Genomic DNA, 7,974 nt, shown 5'->3' with positions numbered 1-7,974 from the left:
GGAAATCCCTTCGCGGAAGTTTTTGACCTTCGGCCGCGTATCATTGCCCCCTCCCAATGGATTTTTTCGATTTGCCACTGCAGTATATTGGAAAACAAAACAAATAAGAAACTCGTAATTCCGATTTACAATCCAGAGTTGCAAACATGTCAACGGTAAAATTGCCTTGGAGCCAATTATTGAATTTCAAATTGTATCTAAGAATTTATCGCTGTTATGTTAAGTATTTCAGATGACCCTATGCTACTTAATGGTAAAACTACAAATTCACAGAGTACCTAAAGTAAACTTTGGTGGACATTTAATTGCAGTGACTTATGTTAATTTTTTGCTTACATTTGAGTAATATTGACGATCAATTAAATGACAACCAAAAACTACTTAAATATAGTCTGATAGAATTTTAAGCGCAACATAACGTAGACCATGGTCTTTCAGCAGTAGGGTCTCCACGAGTACCCGAATACTCGAGCACGGGACCAGTCTAGCAAAACTCGAGTCCGTCCACAGGACACGAGTACCGGTGCAAGGAAGAGCACTCATTTAATTATATTTCTTACGTCATTCTGCCATATACTTGCCGCCGGTAACATTATAGGGCTATGAGACACGGAAGGAAAATAAAAGTCGAATGTGTGGAATGCAATACAATGACATGATTTGGCATCCATGTTCAGCGTTTGAATTAAGATGCATAATGCTATTTTACTGTATTCCTTAGTCTCATTATCATCTAGTGTAAGTGTCGGGTACTCGGGTCTGGGTCGAGTTTGACCCTCAAGTACTCGAGTCCAGTAGTTTGAACTCGTCGAGGTCCTAATCAGCAGGACACACAGGGACACGGAAGTGACCAAAATGTTTATGATGACACCACTCAAATCTACGTCAAACCTTGGCCAGTGCTTATAAAACTTTTAGAGTCTAGACTCAAGACTAACAGAGTCTGAGATAGTAATGTCATGACAACGTCATACAAATTGTATGAGTGTGATGTCATTAAAGATTGAGTATGGGCTCATATTTTTGAAGCAATCTTAACCTACGGTCTCACTACACAGATCGCTTTCGGGTGAGAGTTCATTGATCCACTATAGTTCCTAATTGTGACACAAGTTATGGTTCACATATTCTCTTCTAGAAAATGGTGAAGAATTAAAACAATATGTATGCTTAATGGTAAGCCTTCTGGCTGTATTTTGCCTATGCTGTTTTGTAATATTGTGCACTGACCTTTTAGGACATGTGTGTACAGCGCAAGAGACAGCCGGAGTAAATCGGTTAATGAATCACCTGTTCGGACCGGTACTACAGCCAGATGCGGTCATATAGGAAAAAAAACTGAGACGGAAATGTTCTCAATTTTGGAGTGAAAATAAATGCTTATATAATGTATGTGCGCAATGGTGTATGTTGTTAGTGCCAATGAGAACCCGTTCTATTGGCAATCTTCATTCGAAGTTGGGCAATTTATCATGGGTTTTAATGGCAGATGACATCTGTGTAGTGAGACCGTAGCCTACATAATCGTAAAACCATCGTAAGCTTTGACGTCACTATATAGTGTGCTGTAGTGACGTCACAACCTCCAATGGTTTTACGATTTCGTAGCGCTAATATAGCTTCGAACATATGGGCCCTAGGCCCATATTTTCGAAGTCATCTTAGCCCTACGAAATCGTAAAACCATCGTAGGGTGTGACGTCACTACAGAACACGCCATAGTGACGTCATAGCTTACGATGATTTTACGATTTCGTAGGCTAAGATTGCTTCGAAAATATGGGCCCTAGACTCTTTACGTTTTATGCGCACGGGTCCAGAAGATATAAGTGTATGTTGCTTTGGTTAGAAGAGGAACGAAGGGATGATTCACTTATCGATGTGCTCAAAACATTTTAATGATGGTTATATGGTTAAGGACCACACTGATGATGGGCGAGGAAACCCGCTGCTGCCACACAATGGTCTACACTTTGCGATCAGCGACAAGGGATATTTTATAGGCAGCATCCCACAGAAAGGATAGTACATACCATAACTTTTGCTACACCAGTTGTGGAGCACAAGAGGGTACGGGTAATAGCCCAACAGGCTTACCGACGGGGATCGATCCTAGATCAACTGCGTACCAGGCTACATCCCACCCTTACTCTAGAAGAGTTAAACGTTAGTTTTGTATAACAACATCACTAGAGCACATTGATTTTATTAATTATCAGCTATTGGATGTCAAAATTTTGTAATTTTGACATATAGTCTTAGAGAGAAAACCCGCTACATTTGTTCAATTAGTAGCAAGGGATCTTTTATATGCACCATACCACAGACAGGAAAGTACATACTACGGCCTTTGATATATGGGTCCATCGACGGGGATTGATCCCCGACTGACCGCGCATCAAGCGAGCGCTTTACCACTGGGCTACGTCCCGTCCCTATTGTAGAAGTGATTTTGAAACTGATTCGGTGCTCGTGGGACAGTAACACACCTTGTAAATCATTGAGGTGACGTGGAATGGTGAGCACTGTCATTAAAAAAAAAAAAAACATCTGATAATAACCTGTAATTGTATGAACACTGACAAATCTTTCACTTACAAATATGGTTGCCACTCCGCCATTAAGATTCGATTCGCCATATCTCCAATTCCAATAGGGCATTTTTATTCATCTAAAATGCGTGTATTAAAGGGGCATTCCTGAGTTTGCTGCACTTTTTAAGATGTTATCGACTAAAAGAGACTTTTTAACGATTTTAATTACATATCAAATATATTTTTCTGCATAAAATATTAGTGGCTGTATATTAAACATGTTTCTGATAGTTCTAATATCTAATACGTACGAAATTATTTAAAGACAAAATCCAGTTTGGGCTTCTTACAAATATTAAGACGACCAGAAACGCATTGAATGTACAGACACTGATATTCTAAACCAGAAAATATATTTAATATGTAAGTTTAATAGTAGAAATATTTTATTAGTCGAAAACATTTTACAATGCAGCAAACTCGGGAATGTCCCTGTAAGACTTTTAATCTTGAGAAACTCATTAAATTAAAGAGATACTTGAGCACAGCCATTTTGCTGATTTTTGCGGGATGATATAACTGTCATGCGTCAAAATGTTCTGCAATAATATCCATCACAGTAAGCTAACAATAAGTTTAAAATGAGAATTTTCCGATACAAAATAAACTACCATTATCAAACTGGCTACAGAACAAATCGAAATAACTGTCCCAAAGATGTATCATGTTTTGTTCATGCATTAACCTGCGGTGTATTTCGGAAACAACAGACTCTTTACTTAGTTAATTGGTCTATTCTTTGAGATGCGTTCACCTGTGATTCCTGATTGTCAGGTATACATTTGATAGGTAACCAGGTACGGCACTTACCCCGGTTAAACAAAGAAAGAATACAAAGCGCTATTATTAACATCACAGGGTATTGTGATGCATTTATTTTACCAATCTGATGCGTCAGATATTGTTTAATGGTATGGAGAAAATGTAAGCACTTATGTTATTAGCATGTAGTGGACCCGTGTCAGCATACTGCTGAGAAAAAGCTTTCAAACGTTCTCCAACAATTAACCTGTCACCCCCAAAATGGTAATAGACATTATCAACCGACAGGGTTTATTACTTTAAATAATTATGTACAACTCTTGATTAGGTAGACTGTCCCATCTAAAATCACAGAACTGATCAATAATGTAGTTTCAAAGAAAGGAAAAGTATCACTTGGTTATCGTGGGTGTGTCGTTTTTGGTCGAACGTACCAAGCCTAATATTTTTTTTCTTTTGTTTCTTTGGATTTTTTTCAGAGAGAAAAATACTGTAACCCCATTTTGTTCTGTTAATACACACTGAAATATGTTGAGTTAAATATTGTATTATATTATTAGGGCACTTATGATGTTAAAGAAAAGCGCCTTGCCGTAGTATAGTGTAGTGTAGTGTAGTGTAGTGCAGTGCAGTGCAGTGTAGTGTAGTGTAGTGTAGTATAGAGTAGTGTAGTGTAGTATAGTATAGTATAGTTTATTAGCGTTAAGCCTTCCGGCGCACCGACATTTATTTTATATACAAATCAATAACATTTGACAAGTGGTGCATGTATGGAAGATGAACAATTAAATATGTTGCAAACGTAAACATAATGCATTTTTTAAGATATTTACCAATATTACGTAATTATTTTCTGTTTTGAACATACAATAATTGCACAAGTTTAAATACAGATGGCTGGTGCCACCAGTATTTCTTAATATATATTGAACGTAATTGCATGTACAATGGACATTTGAAAATAAAGTGATATTCATCCTCTATATCATTCTGATTACACAACTAACATTTCCGTTGCGACCTTTTAATATCGTAATATCTGACTTGTTCAACAAACAGCTTTTGAGAAGAAACACGAAATCTTGTTATAAGAGTAGTGTAACAATCTAGCAATGATATTCTAAAGTAGTACTGCAAGCAAAACGTATCTATTAAATGCTTACATACATTACATTAAGGAGAGTTTTCTACTATAGTGTCTCTCTCTTGAATAAAGTTATCAGATAAACGTAACTGTACACTGTAAAAAAAAAACCTCAATACTATTGACATACAATTATATAAAACATCTCCAAAATCTAGTGATAAAAGTAATTTTTAACATGGTAAAGCCATTTATAACTATTCCGACATTCTAGCATATCATCATATAGTGATTTTCAAATACAGTTATTTGTTTCTAACAGTTTCATCCAGTACTTAACTATTCTTATTTGTCGAACAATATGCAAAGGAAGTCATCCAAGTTATGTTAGTACTACTAGATTTGTTGTGCTCCGTTTAACATTCAAAAGTCTTTTATAGAAATCCATATGAACTTTTTCAACATCATGAGCGGGGTGAAAATCCCATACTTCACAACCATAATTCAAAACATTACAAACATAGTATCAAAGACATGTAGCTTCGTGTCCTTATTAGGTGATGACCTATTACATAATCCTAAAATATGTCACATACATTTTCCACCTTGAGATGTAATTACCATCTATGTTATTTTGTAAATTTACCATTAAAATTAATGTTAACCTTCAATAAAATCGTTATTACATATCCATTTTTCTTTGGCAGATAAAACCACAAATGTTTTAGTTTTATCTGTATTGACATCAATACCCCATATAGTGCTGTATGTATAAAGAGTATCAATAATTTTTTGAAGATCATCTATTGTCTCTGACAACTTTACAGTGTCGTCAGCATACATTAAAATAAATAAAGAAATATCTTGTAAATACATAGGCTCACAACATCCCTTAATTAACTCATTCTTAAAATCATTTATGTACATGGAAAATAAAAAGGGTGATAGTGTGTCTCCTTGCATCAGTCCAACATTGCACTCAAATAGGTCTGAAAACTTATATTGAAACTTGACGCATACGTTGATTTTATAATAACATGCAGTTTACCAGTAATGCCGGACCATGCTTGTTTGTACAACAAGATGTATGTATTTAAATTATCAAATGTTTTGCGGTAATCCACAAAACAGCAATATAATTTCTTTTTGTTTGCAAGAACTTTCATAATGATAGTATGAAGAGCAAAAATAGCATCAGTTGTGCCATAATCAGGTTTAAAACCAAATTGTGCATCTGTCACAATGTTATTTTCATCTGACCATTTCAACAATATAGTATTTAAGACAAAAGAAAAAATCTTTGCAAGACAATAAAGAGTAATTCGCCTATAAGTATTTGTAAATTGTTAGCGTTGCCTTTTTATATAATGGAATTACAATGCCTTCTGACCAGCTGGGTGGGAAAATCCCACTATCATAAATTACTGTGTTGGTTTACTCTGCGACTACGGGACCTGACGTCACTTCCCTTCCAAGCTAGAGTACCGGACGCGACGAAAACACTCAGTAAAAAACAACAACAACAACAAATGGCTGTCCCCAGTTAGAAGGAATAATCATGTTTTAATTAACTCTAAAATTATGCGTTTTTAATTAACTCTAAAATTACGCGTTTTTAATTAACTCTAAAATTACGCGTTTATAATTAACTCTAAAATTACGCGTTTATAATTTCTTAAACTGTCAGCATATGTTGGTAGTCCGGGTATGCATCTTTCCAACATACAAGGCTCATATTTGACCTGAGTGCCCCTTAAACGTTATTTATAATTTCACATCATATTTGCATAAATCCAATATGACCACCACTCAACTTTTGAATTCCCTTTTCGTACCAAACTTTCCAATTATGTGTAATTCCAACAATATAAAAAAAAATTATGCTAATTCTTCCACTTTGATTGAGTGAATTACAGCTGGAAACCACACTTTGACCTCCTCCCTAAAAACATAAAAAATAAAACAAAAAACAAATCAATCAACACAACACCATGACCAGGGAAGCTGTGTTCGACTCTGCTAAACAAATGCATCCATTATTAGATTTCATCTCAAAGAACAACGTGACCACATTCAAAGCAGTAAAATATTTCACTTCGTTTTAAAACCATGAAACGCCGCTGTGAATTATTCGGCAGGATGTACATTTCTTGTCAATCCAAAAATAGAAGTACAATTTCAGACGTTGAAACCAGGGATCACCACCTGTAGTTTCAGACAGGAGAACTAAGACAATGCACATAGTGGGATCTCACTGGCGGCTTTGGTAAATTGATTACAACTTCTGATTATGATAAATATATACACATATATATACACATATATATACACATATACATATACATATATGTATCTGACATATATACATTTAAAATATGTCTCATAGATTTTTAATTGGATTATTCTTATACTTCCTACAGGGATATTCTAATGTGATCGTTATAAATTAATGGATTATCATTGTGACAAACTTGAAAATTAAATAGCGGAGCTCTCTAGGCTGATTGTTTTTAAATTGCCAAATTATTGTGTAACTAGAGACACATCAAAACGACTTACCAGTAACTATTTTGTCAATTTGGTCAGCTAATCTATAATATTTATTGGAATTTGATAGATAAATAAATACATTTTATACTGTAGTTAATTTATTTGTTAAACGTTGATGTCACATAGCAAGCGAAGTTCAAGCAAGTTTATTTTTAAAATGGTGACAAACAAGATAATACCGATTATGACTTACCACATTATGTACATCAAACATGATTGTATCAAAAAATTGATACACAAAATTAGTCATTTTCATATTGATTACCTACTGCCACTAATCAAAATTTTGGAAACAAAATATTCCCTGCAAGCGATATTTTAACATGCACCACCCCACAGACAGGATAGCACATACCACGGCCTTTGATATACCAGTCGTAGTGCACTGGCTGGAACGAGTAATAACCCAATGGGCCCGCCGATGGGGATCGATTCCCGACCGATTCAGCATCAGGTGAACGCTCTACTACTGGGCTATGTCCCGCTTGATGCGCGGTCGGTCCAGGATCGATCCTCATCGGTGGACCCATTGGGCTATTTCTCGTTCCAGCCAGTGCTCCACAACTGGTATAACAAAGGCTGTGTTATGTACTATTCTGTCTGTGGGATGGTGCATATAAAAGATCCCTTGCTGCTAATCGAAAGAGAAGCCTATGAAGTGGCGACAGCGGGTTTCCTCTCTCAATATCTATGTGGTTCTTAACCATATGTCTGACGCCATATAACCGTAAATAAAATGTGTTGAGTGCGTCGTTAAATAAAACATTTCCTTCCTGCCTTTTTCACTTAAGACATTCATTTTGAGTCATCCATTATGGGCATTATTCAAACACTAAAGATCCCATTCTCATAAAATGCCCATCCTAGACAATGTCACATTATTTTTAGTATATACCAGTTGCTTCTATAGGCAATCAGTTATAAATAATGTTGTCTACACGGGTTTCTTAGGATAACACTCACCAAAATAGCATTTTAAATGTA

The sequence above is a fragment of the Gigantopelta aegis genome, chromosome 12 (assembly GCF_016097555.1).
Source record: "Gigantopelta aegis isolate Gae_Host chromosome 12, Gae_host_genome, whole genome shotgun sequence".
Lineage (NCBI taxonomy): Eukaryota > Metazoa > Mollusca > Gastropoda > Neomphalida > Peltospiridae > Gigantopelta > Gigantopelta aegis.
The sequence above is the reverse complement of the archived record's forward strand: the minus strand, read 5'-3'. Positions refer to the sequence as shown.